The sequence below is a fragment of the Ruditapes philippinarum genome, unplaced genomic scaffold, assembly GCF_026571515.1.
Source record: "Ruditapes philippinarum isolate M1 unplaced genomic scaffold, ASM2657151v2 ctg2119_1_1_1_1, whole genome shotgun sequence".
Classification (NCBI taxonomy): domain Eukaryota; kingdom Metazoa; phylum Mollusca; class Bivalvia; order Venerida; family Veneridae; genus Ruditapes; species Ruditapes philippinarum.
The window spans coordinates 111,961-124,719 of record NW_026864748.1 but is presented as its reverse complement, the minus strand read 5'-3'; the positions used below and the strand labels follow the sequence as shown (position 1 = coordinate 124,719).

The window sequence follows — 12,759 nt, the reverse complement described above, 5'->3', positions numbered from 1 at the left end:
TATCAGGAACTAAAAAATTGACATCATAAGTCAGATGTATACCTTAAAGTACACCTGTATGCAAAATTTAAACAAAGTTTACCGTACGGAAATCAAGTTATGGCCACTTTTCTGAACTCAAGCTAAGATGTTATGAGGGCCCTTTTTTAGAAAGTAGGAACCTTTAAATAATTTGCAATAACATTCTAATGAAAAATGTTTTCCCATTAATTTTTGGTAAGAAACAAATAGTACCATTCAGCTAACAATCCAAATAAGCAAAATTATGGTTTCTACTTAAAATTGATGAAATCTGTATAAAAATGTTACCCTACCCCACACATTTTTACCACGTGTCTGACCATTTTTCTACTTAGGGAGCCTAATTTAAAAAATTCTTAAAATTTACCCAAATGAGTGCCTGTTTTCAAAGTTTCCCTAAATTTTTAAAGAAGTATATTGGTTTATCTTGTAAAATATGAAATACTTTTACCGTCTAGTTTTGATTATATTACACTTTGAAAATATCAGGTACCATATTTATTACTATATTTAGCATAATTTAGCCAATAAATACCTATATAAATTAAAAAATCAAAATTAAACACTTTTTTCTTTCCAAATGGGACATGAGAGATACATAAATAATGTTAAAAGAAAAAAAGAAAGAAAAAAAAAGTTGACCCTTCTGGGGATTGAACCCATGACCCTCATTTTCAATGTAGTTAACAGTAGTTCTAGCCTATTAGAATACTCTTCAAAGCGGAGGTAATGCATTAGGGTGCTAATACCTTAAAAAACTTTTCCTCCAAAGTTGAAGTTGAAAAGGTTCGATGTGCTGTACGTACTAATCACTATGAGCTTGACAGGCTTGAGCAATATACAAGAAGGGAAAATCTACGAATTCATGGTTGGAAATACAACCTAGATTCTGACTTGTCAGGTCAGGTTGTTGTTCTTCTTAATCATATTCTTGATCTCAGTCGGAAACAAGTTGAGCAAGGTCATGAGGAAGGTAACATGTCTCACTCTCAGTCAGAAAATTTGTCAGGTAATCATGCTGGTCAACAAAGGTTTAGCATCAATGACATTAGTGTATGTTATCCCTTGAAGGAAATGGAAAACAGCAAGTGATAGTTCGTTTTATATCGAGGGCTAAGCTGATCCAAGTATTTAAAGTGAAGAGATTTCTCAAGTTATCTGATACTTATAGAGGAGTTTATATCACGGATGATCTGACTACTTTGAGATTCAAGATATTTGGTATCGCCAAGAAAAGCCCAGGGGTTACAAATGTATTTACACGCGATGGCACTATCCATTGTACTTACAACAAGAAGCATGTGGTATTGTCTTCACCTGACGACCTGTTTCATATTGATGTTGAGGCTGATTTGGAGCTTCTTGGACTTAAACATTTGATTTAATGTCATCCGGAGAATGTTAGAAATTGTTCGTGTTTTCTTAAGCATTCCAGTTTATGTTTTAATTCCAAGTGTTCTGAACTTTTAACTACTTCTAAAACAAACCACAAGGTTAATTATAATGTAACTCGATGCTCTAATCAACGTTCCCAGTGCAAGTGTTCAGAAAACTTAACTAGTTCTTTAATTAAACACAAGAATGATAAGTGTGTTACTCAAATTCAAAATTCTAACGAATGTTCTCAGTGCAAGTGTTCAGAACTTGAAATTTCCTCTGAAGGAAGCAACGAGGTGGATTGCAATACTATTATTCCACATTCTAGTCAGTGTTCTTGTTCCAAGTGTTCAGAAGATTTAACTTCTATTATAAGCCAAAAGATTGATCATAATGTTATTCAACATTCAATTCAATGTTCTCAATCAAAGTGTTCAGAACTTCAAACTTCAGAAACTATCCTTGAGGATGTAAACAATGTCAACAACGGATCTTCTGTTGCTATAAACATGAACCTACCCTATTTAAAGGATATTTCATCTCATGTTTCTAATGATGATACATTGCTTTTTAATTCTTTTCTTAATAATGAAAATGTTGATGCACTTGATATTCATGTTTTGAATGAGCATACTTACTGTGTGCCAAAAAACGAAATAGTATTAGTTTATCGTTATAAATGTAAATGGTTTAACTTCTAAGTTGTTATTACCAGAATTTGATTATTTTATAAAACAATATGATATTTGCTGCTTTGCTGAGACAAAGCTTGATGAATTTGATGTGCCCTATGTACATGGGTATACTTTTAAGAGTTTTAATAGGGAAAAATGTAAACGTAAATCTGGAGGTGTTGGTATGTTTATCAAAGATATATTTGTGAAACATTTTCAGATGCTTGAACACTGTAATGAAAACTTTATTTGGTTCAAATTCAATAATGACAATTGTATTTTTGGGGTGATTTATTTACCACCGGAGAGTTCTAAGTATAGTACATTAAGTCTTTTTGATGATTTAGAGAACGTTTTACTTGATTTCTCTGGGAAATATCATGATTGCACATTTTGCTTGTTGGGTGACTTCAATGCAAAAACTGGCAGACTGAGTGATTTTCAGGAAGTAGATAGTTACATTGCAAATTTGAACTTTGATCATGCTACCTATAATATTGCTGGTACGAATCAGCTTAATGAACTTGGCTTTACAACATCACGTTTTACTTGTGATAATCATCGTCCTGACAACTTTGGTCGTAGGCTTTTGGAACTTTGTAAATTGGTAGGCTTATACCTGGCCAATGGAAGGTGTGGTGCTGATGCTTACATAGGTAAAACCACAACTATATATGATAGTGTTATTGACTATGTTTTATTATCTGGTAGTTTATTTCCAAAAATAACCTTCTTTGATGTTAAAGAATTTGATCCTTTATTGTCTGATGTTCACTGTGTTTTAGAACTTTGTTATTCTTGTGAGGTTCAGGCAGAGGATGATGATGAAAACAAGGGTAATGATGGTTTTCAATCTGATAGTGTAATCCACGAAGCATTGTGGGACAAAAAGGCCAGAGCAGATTTTATTAGTAAATTTGATAACAATCTAGTATCAGATCTTATGAAAGAACTAGAGGACTGTACTCATTTGAATGTTTTTGATCATCGTAAAATAAATCATCTTACAGAAAAAGTTTCAGATGTGATTTTTTCTGCAGCTCAAAACTGTAATTTGATCAAGAATAGTTATCCTTTAAAAGATAAAAAAGTAAGGTTAAGAAGCCAGCATGTTCAGACAAGCCTTGGTTTGATCAGAGTTGTAGAAATGCTAGGAATGGTTATTTTTTAGCAAAAAATAAGTATAGAGTAAACAGATCTTTAGAAAATTTTGAAGATATGCAGAGGAGAAGCAAACAATATAAGACGGAAATTAACAAAAAATTTAAAGAGTTTAATACCTGCATTGTAAACAAAATTAAAGGTCTTAAAAACAGTGATCCCAAATCTTACTGGAATCTTCTTAATAAGTACTCCAGTGAAAGAAAAACTGTGATAAATAAAATTTCATGCGAGGTTTTTTTATGATCATTTTAAGGATCTAAATAATGTAGACTTTCATAATGAAGAAAATTTTAACGAGGTAGACATTGATAAGATAAGCAGCTACAATGAGGAATTAAATTTACCATTTACAGTTAATGAAATTCAGTCAGTTTTAAAGGCTTTAAAGAACAACAAATCTGCATCACCAATGGATAATATCTTAAATGAATATCTTAAGAATTTGCCCTGTTCAATGTTACCAGTTGTTTGCAAACTATTTAATATTATTTTTGATTCAGGTTTCTTCCCTGAAATTTGGAGTAAAGGGGTAATTCTTCCTTTATACAAGAATAAAGGTGATATTAATGATCCTGACAATTACAGGGGAATAACAATTTTGAGCTGTTTTGGTAAATTATTTACATCTGTTGTGAATAGTCGGTTGAATAAATTTTTTAGAATCTGATAATATTCTTTGTGAAGAGCAAGCCGGGTTTAGAAAGAAATACAGTACAGTTGATCATATTTTTTCACTTAAATGTTTAATAGATTTGTACTTGGCTAACAAAAGAAAACTATTTTGTGCTTTTATTGATTATAGAAAAGCCTTTGATTCTGTAAATAGACTTGCTTTATGGAACAAGTTATTAAGTTCAAATATAGATGGTAAATGTTTTAAGATAATACACAATATGTATGAAAATATTAAGTCCTGTGTTAGAGTCAGTGACCATTTTTCTGACTTTTTCTCAAGTCTGGCTGGCGTCCGACAAGGAGAAAATTTATCCCCAGTTTTATTGTCTTTGTTTTTAAATGACTTGAACTCGTTCCTGTCTCAAAGATGTGAAAGTTTAAATTTCCTGTCTAACAGTGTTAGTAACACTTTTAGCACAGATGATTTTGAAGTTTATCTTTAATTGTTTATGTTGCTCTATGCTGACAATACAGTTATTTAGCTGAAAGTCCTAATGAGTTACAAAAAGCATTAAATGCAATGTCTGATTACTGTAATACTTGGGGTTTAAAGGTTAACACTGCCAAAACAAAAATTGTTGTGTTCTGTAAAAGTAAAAGGGGGTTGAATAATATTAATCCTCTAGAGTCTGAGGGTAACATATTTGAGATCGTAGATTGTTTAGATTATCTTGGGGTTCAATTTTCAATAAAACGGAAAATATTTAGGCACCAGAAAAAAAACTGATTGATCAAGGTCGAAAAGTTATGTTTTCTGTGTTAACAAAGTCACGGAAACTTGCCTCACCATATGATATACAATTGCGTTAATTTGATGCAATGGTGGCTCCTATTATTTTATATGGATGGAGTAGAAAATGTACAAATAATTGATCGTTTCCAATTGAAATTTATTAAATTAGTTTTCGGACTGAAGCAATCTACCCCATCATGTATGATTTATGGCGAGCTAGGAATATTGCCTTTGTCTTTGCAAATTAAGTCAAGAGTTCTGAACTATTGGGGAAAACTGATTAATGATAAAAAAGATAAAATTTGTTCTATGCTGTATTGCATGTCAAAGGAACTTTACTCTGATTTTGATGTGGATTTTCCTTGGTTGAAATTTGTGCATACTTCTTTAGATTCTCTCGGTCTGTCAAGTTATTGGATTTTTCAAACAGTTAGTTCTGTCCCACATTTTAAGAAAATTATTTCTGCTAGAATTAAGGATCAGTTTATTCAAGATTGGCAATCTTCTATTCATGAATCCAGTAAATGTCTGAATTATAGAATTTTTAAAATTCAATTTGGTTTTGAAAAATACTTTAACATTTTACCATCAGATTTAGCAATAGCGTTTTTCAAATTTAGATGTATGAACCACAAAATGCCAATTGAAACAGGTAGATTTTTTAATTTGGATAGAAGTCTAAGAGTGTGCTGTTTATGTTCTGATAATTTGTTAGGTGATGAATTTCATTATTTATTTCACTGTTTCTATTTTCAACACCTGAGAAAGACATATTTAGACAATTCATTTTTTCATAGACCTAACATTATTAATTTTTCAAATTTAATGAATAGTGAAAGCAAAAATGTTTTATTCAATCTAGCAATATTCTGTAAGAAAATAATCTTTGTGCTTAATAATACATATTGATATATTTTTTTTTCATTTTGATCTCATTCTCCGATTCTAAATTGTTAAGTATAAATATGTTATACTTTTATTCTATTTTTTTATTCTATTTTGTTCTCTTTTTTTATGTACATAATTATGTTCATAACATTGCCATTTCAATTATGTATCACTTTACTTTGTTTTGTAAACATTTGTTATATTGTTGTTTTCTCACATGCCCAGTTGGGCCTTGAGATATCAATAAAACTTGTATCCATGCTTCGTGGAAAAAAAGTGAAAAAAAAAAAAAAAAAAAAAGTTTTCTTGACGTAATAATCTGACGTCAGATAGACGTCAGGATCTAACCATTATCTAACTATTTCTGACCAAAATCTAACCATTTTCCGACCAAAATCTGACCGGTATCTAACCAGTTTCTGACCATTTTCCGACCTCAATCTGACCATTTTCCAACCTAAATCTAACCAGTTTCTGATCAATTTCCGACCTTGATCTGAACATTTTCCGATCTAAATCTTAACCTTTTTCTGCCCTAGACGTGACCATTTTCTGACTGACCTTAATCTGATCATTTCCCTACTCCTCCTTGTTTACAATGTTATAAATATTTTCTGGCCAATCCAGATTTGATCAAATGTAATGTCACTCATTCTTTTAAGTAACTTTCACTCCAATAAAATGTATAACAAAAAACTAAAAGCAAAAATATGTTTTATGTTGTTTTTTTATTTAAGATAAAAGTTGCAATTTAAAGCTGATACATACAGTTTTAGTTAATTCTGTAAGGCTAAATACTTTTCATAAACTAAACCAAATAAAACATAAAATAAGTTAATAACAAAACAAAAAGTATTACAAAAAAATGACATAAATGAAACTAAGAAATCATATACAAATATCAATGAACAAAACGTATGTATATTTCTATCAAAGTTTGCCTAATCAAACAAAATAATGAAAATATTTTAATTTTAAGAAAAGTTAAAAGATTCGGATAATAATGTTTCAAGCAATTAATGACAGATATTCAGTATTTTAACTATATTTCTACAGCATTACTAAAACATTTAGTGGTATTTTTCATATTTTGACCTCCTTTTGATAATTGTCACTAACGTATAATTTACTTCCTTTTAGTTACTTCACAAAGTTATACACAAATGTACTTTTAAATATCCACGAGAATTAGCACGAATTTGGAGGTATGATGCCTTTAGATATATAGATATATATGACCTTCTCTCACCACCCCTCTGTCCGGAGGATGTAACATGTTAATGGCCAATGGCGTTTGTGATATCATTTTCACTGAAAAAAAAAGAAATTTATGAAAATTGGAAAAATTACAAGCAAAAATTTTTCATGGTTTTCTGCCCTTATGAAATTTTGAAAGTTATCTTAAATTAATGAACAACTTTGCTAGCTTTTCAGAAGTGAGCTTTAACAAAAATTAAAAGTAAACATAAATACTGAAAATTTAAAAAAACGCTTTAAAACTCCAGTTTTGTATGGATTATATTATGTAATAGAATTTACAAAATCTTACTTTCCCATGATTCATGTTTCTTTTCACATTATCACGTATTTCTGCCCCTCCGACCTTTGAGAGCATGTCAAACGCTTGAACTACCTGAAAAGAAAATTATATTCTAACTTATGTATATTCTACTTTTGAAATAGAACAGTTACGCAAGTCTTAAATTTTTCATAGTTTCAAATTAAAGAGTGTTTAGAAATTGTTGATAATAAATGCATGTTTATGTACTACGTTTTATTAAAAAGTTTATGTTGTTTTGATTACATTTTTCCTACTAATGATTATATGAAGCCTCATTCTATATTACATAATCAATCAATTCGCTCTTTCATTTATTTCCCGTTCATTTTTTAGAATGATATTAAAATCTGGTGTAAAACACATTAAGGTAAGATTTATTCTGATCAAAATATAGGACCGTTTGGGAAAATGCCGAAATGTTTGAAACCGAAACGTCTTGGGTTATTTAGGACCGAAACGTCTTGGTCCGAAATGCTCGAAATCGTATCAATTCATTCTCAATTCTCAGATTTTAAGTGACAAAAACATAATAGTTTAACAAGAATATGAAAACTCAGCATTCTCTTTGGTTATACTGAAAGGCACATTATAAACTCTTCACGAGCAGAGTTAAAACATGCCAAATTTGAAATGATTCATTATCAAACATTATCGCGAATTTGTGTGACATTTTGCTTCAACTGTTCAAATAATGATAATTAAATCTAAGAATGCATGCAATTATTTTTCAAATACAAAGTAGAAATAAATTTACATAAATTGAACTGACCTTTTTGTTCAAGAAAATCTGTAATATTCACTTTATCAATGCATCCCGATTCCTGACATACGAAACGCCTACGAATTTGAATTTTCCATCCATGTGGCTGTAGATTCGAATTATAATTATGTTTTCTTTCCTTTTCCTGTCACTATGATTAAATATTAAAGAACTATTACAAAGTCGTGATTTTGATACATATAATGTACCACAAATGATGATACTGTAACGTTAAATGATTGGAACTCGTTAACAGATCTGTGGCTATAAATAGATTTCATAACAATAACACATGTAATTAACCTATATATACAGCGCCACCTATATGTTTTATTAGGTTGCAGCGCCGCGCACGTGGTCTTCGAAAGGCACTTGTTAGTCGCCGGTAGAAACCGGCGACTATATTTGTAACAGTTTAATATTATACCTATGGTAGGAGAAGGCATTAATTTCTGTAAATAAAAGCATAACAATTACTGAACAATTAAAGACTACAATTGTTTTCAGTAATCTCAAAAATTCAAACATACAATAATGTTGCTCAATAAAATGAAATATTCAAATATTGATATCGTAAAAAGCAACATTACAATTTTTATAAAATGAAATAATGACGTATCCCTATGGATCAGTCATTGAATTTAGGGATGTTTTTCCTTTTTTTCAAAGTGTCAAGCGTTGCTATTTTATGATTAATAAATCATGCATGATATTTGAAATGACACTTTTAAATTATCTGGTTGTTTGTATGTTATGAGACCTATTCTATTTTTTATCTTATTTATTATAAACAGCTTCTCCCAGAATCACGTGACTACACGTTGTATGTTAGTGTTATAAAATCTATTAATAGTACATGTAACAAATGGCTGATAAGACAGAAATACAGGTAACTTATGAATGGTTGGCAGCTGATAAAAGTGCAAATCAAAGTAATTTTGTAAAGAAAAATCTCGGTATGACAGTAGGGGCCGGAATCGTATTGGATACACAGAGAAAACTAATAAAATATCTTTGTGTTGATAGTTTATCGCACTGAAAGGCAATTAAACGTTAACTAGATTGTATTATTGATTTCAGTTAAATAATATATTTTTCCGATAGTGCATATGAATGATATTTTATGCAGACACCACTTTTACAGTAGAATTGCATTGTTTTATGCAATAATTAAGCATATATATTTGCATAGTCACTTTGCAAATATTCGATGATCGGTAATAATTTGTCGGTAACTATCGGAATCTGAAGTAAACCATACGGAGTTCAAATGTATGGTACAACGGTATTATATATAAAGTAGAATTGCAAGTAGAATTATAATCATATCATTTGCTTTACAAGCCTCGATGACAAAGTGTTATATTTTAAGTTAGTTTCAAATTGAAAACTGTAGGTTCGATAAAGTGATTTTTTATGTTTTCTTTTATAATACTTTTTGTATTTTGCAAAACTTGACCATTTATCAAAATTATAAAATAAAAAGGTGCTAGAAATGAAACACACGATTTATCAACTTATGTTTCATAAAGTTAAAAGATATAATAAAAATCAATTTATGAAAACTACACACAGGATTTGTCCAAGATTCGAACTTGCGCCTACTACATGTAGGTTACAACTTCATCATACTTACCACTAGGCCATCGATCAGTATTAATTGATATAATTATACATGTAATTATACTTAAAATAAAATCTTTAACATTAAGCATAATAAGTTATGTAAGCTAACGAAACAGCTCCCGAAAATTATTGAGTCTCGGGTAAATATTGCCAAACAATACTTGCTTATTTGATAATGATAACAGTTTCTTGACAAAATTGCTAAGCAAGTTTGCTTCAAATATGATGTTTTATTATAACAAAACATAAATTTATTGAATAAAACTCTTTTACAAAGTTTATATCAAGAAAGATATAATTGCCGCAAGTACATGAAAACGTGTTTATATATGAATAAACATTACTCAACTTATTGTTCCTGTTTTCTTTATACTCGAACCATTAAACTGATATTTTCTTTTATTTATGATAATACAATCATATTTCTATCCGGCGACTTGATGCTTTAGCATCAAAATCTCTACTTGTATATATATATACACTTATAGTGTAAGCCAAATAACATTTAAAAAAAGTTTAAATGATTACAACAGCGAATAAGGATTACCTTTCGTTAATTTTTTACCTACTGTCAGGAATCCGACCAGAACCTGACGTTAGTACGACGACAAAAAGAAACGTCTAATAGACATCGGTTTTTGGACGTCAGATTTACGTCGTATTTTGGTCGCCGACGTCGTGACCAAAATCTAACTATAATCTGACGTTATTTTAACGTCATGTGTTTGCTGGGTGAATACATCGTAAATATAGTAAACTCGTCAGAATTATATAAATGGTACGAAACATCTCAGATAGATATTTAATCAAATAAAATTCCTGATTTACATTTATGCAATAAAATTGGCCTAAAATGTTTTACAAAATCAGTATGGAGCTCCGTAACAAAATTTACCAACGTATACCGGAAAATGTTGTTTTCTTTTTGTTTTTCTTTAAAAACCTGGCAATTATCGTGGCTTCGAAAAATAACAAAATCGTAAGCTATTCTCTTGAATACCTTTTTTACACATGATTTTCCTTTCACTTTTGTATGCCTTAGATTTTTGAAAAGAAGTATGTTTCGATATTCAGCGGAGATTGCCTGATTCAGTACGGGTAAAAATAAAGATTCGGCCGCTCGACCGTTCGACCCATAACAATTCGTCGAACTTGGGATATTGACGATTAAGCCAGAGCATGGAGCTAAATATAGGCATATGTGGCCAGATTCGACGATAAGAAATAATCATTTGAAACTGTTAATCAGTGTAAGCATTAAGAAATAAATAAATTAAATTTATGTTCAGAAAATAGGAATTATTTTAATCTGCTTATAATAATGGGTGCATGGAATTGCCGAAAAACACCTAAAAACGCTAAAAAATACAGAAAAACACTTAAAATACAAAGAAATATTAAGGCTGTGATTAAATTCAGCAATATAAACAATTTTTGATGGTTATTTGATGAAATGGGTTCAATAATATCAGTTTTAAATCGATAATATATCATAAAAACCGCTGATGAATATATTCGCCGAGATAGCGTCGCACATAGAAAAGCCGAAAAACACATGTCACAGGCAAAAAAAAATATATGCTAATTTCCATTTTAATCACTAGAGAAATTGTTTTTCACAATTCCGATCAATAAATTTATCAATTGTCAGCATTATATCGAAAAGAACACACTATAAAAATTATTTTGGAAACTCAACGGGTAAGCTTAAAAAATATGGACAAGCCGAAAAGCACTTTTTTTACGGCGATACAATTGGTATAATTCCAACAAAATTAGTTTTATCTACTTTTTTCTATCCTTTAAATGATTAAATGATTAAAATTTACTTTCTTTTTGCAACCAGTGTAAATTAGAGGATGATTCTATTCTGTATTTAATGCGATATGAAAGTGTTTTTCGGCAAAGTAACAGTCTAGCGTCAAAAACATGGAAAAGCCGAAAAACACATTTTTACTGGCGATGAAATAGTCGTAGTTAAAACAAGAGCCGCTATTTTTTTTCAACATTTTAAATGAATAACTATTACTTTCTTCTGTTACCAATGGAAAATGTCAGTGGTATTATTTTTATAAATACAGTATGAAAGTGTTTTTCGGTTACGTAACGGTCTAGCGTCAAAAACATCGAAAAGCAAAAAAACAACACATTTTACTGGCGATGAAATGGACATTTTTAAAATAAGAACTATTAAATGAATTTTTCAACCGTTTAAATGAATGATTATAACATTATATTTGTAAGCAATGTAAAATATCAGTATTATTTTTGTAATAAACATTGTATGAAATTGTTTTTTGGCTATGTTACTGCCTAGCGTCAAAAACATAGAAAAGCAAAAAAAAAAAAAAAAAAAAAAAAAAACAAAAACAAAATCAAACAAACAAACAAACAAACACATTTTACTTGCGATAAAATAGATATATTTAAAAAAGTGCTGCTAAATACATTTTTCAACCGTTTAAATGAATAACTATTACATAAATTTTATTACCTTTGTAAAATGTCAGTTATTTTTTGTAATAAGTACAGTATGAAAAACTTGTGTTTTTCGGCTATGTAACAGTCAGCGTTAAAAACATGGAAAGCCGAAAACCACATTGGACCCGCGATAAGAAAGGTATATGAATAAAAATACCCATAAAATTAGACTTTTCAATCGTTTAAATAATTAACTTTTACTTTTTATTTGTTTATAGTAAAAACTAATCTAGCAGTCGTTTTATATTTATATGCTATATGAACTTGCGTAGTTACAATAGAGTAAAGAACATATATAGAAAAGCAATAATTTAATTACTTCTGATATAATGGCGACACATCATCTAAATCAGTACGCAGTATCTTATTATTTATTTCAGTGGTGAAACTTATAGGTTGGCTCAGGGTGAGGTTTTAGATTGTTGAATGTCACTCATCCATCTTATGTCAACTGTGATCTGTCCACATTTAGCATCGTCGGATACCCACGGCCGAACCATTTACATTTATCAGTTATGTCATGTTAAATGTTAATCATGTATCCGACGATGACATTACAGTTGTTAACAATCTGCTGGTCATTTAGTTTGTTAACACTCTACTTGTCACACTTTTGCCCCAATCGTCACACAACATCGTAAGAATGTGTGTGACAGGTTTTACTCGAGTTTGAACATGGATCACCTTGGTTGAAAATCAGAAGTAGGTCACAGTAGCCAAAAAATATAAAAAATGTTTTAGCTCAATGGTTCATCTAAAGTTAAGAAGTCTGATTATGGAAAAACCCTTGTTAATTTGC

The 12,759-nt window shown here is 30.1% G+C and overlaps 1 long non-coding RNA gene across 1 annotated transcript; it reads right to left on the bottom strand.

Annotated features, from left to right (window-relative positions):
• Window positions 1–6,462: 6,462 nt before the first annotated feature.
• Window positions 6,463–8,148, bottom strand: LOC132726700 (uncharacterized). Its single transcript, XR_009625234.1, has 3 exons — window positions 7,863–8,148; window positions 7,082–7,165; window positions 6,463–6,843 (listed from the first exon to the last, which is right to left on the bottom strand). It is a non-coding gene; the product is annotated as an uncharacterized LOC132726700 (long non-coding RNA).
• Window positions 8,149–12,759: the final 4,611 nt, after the last annotated feature.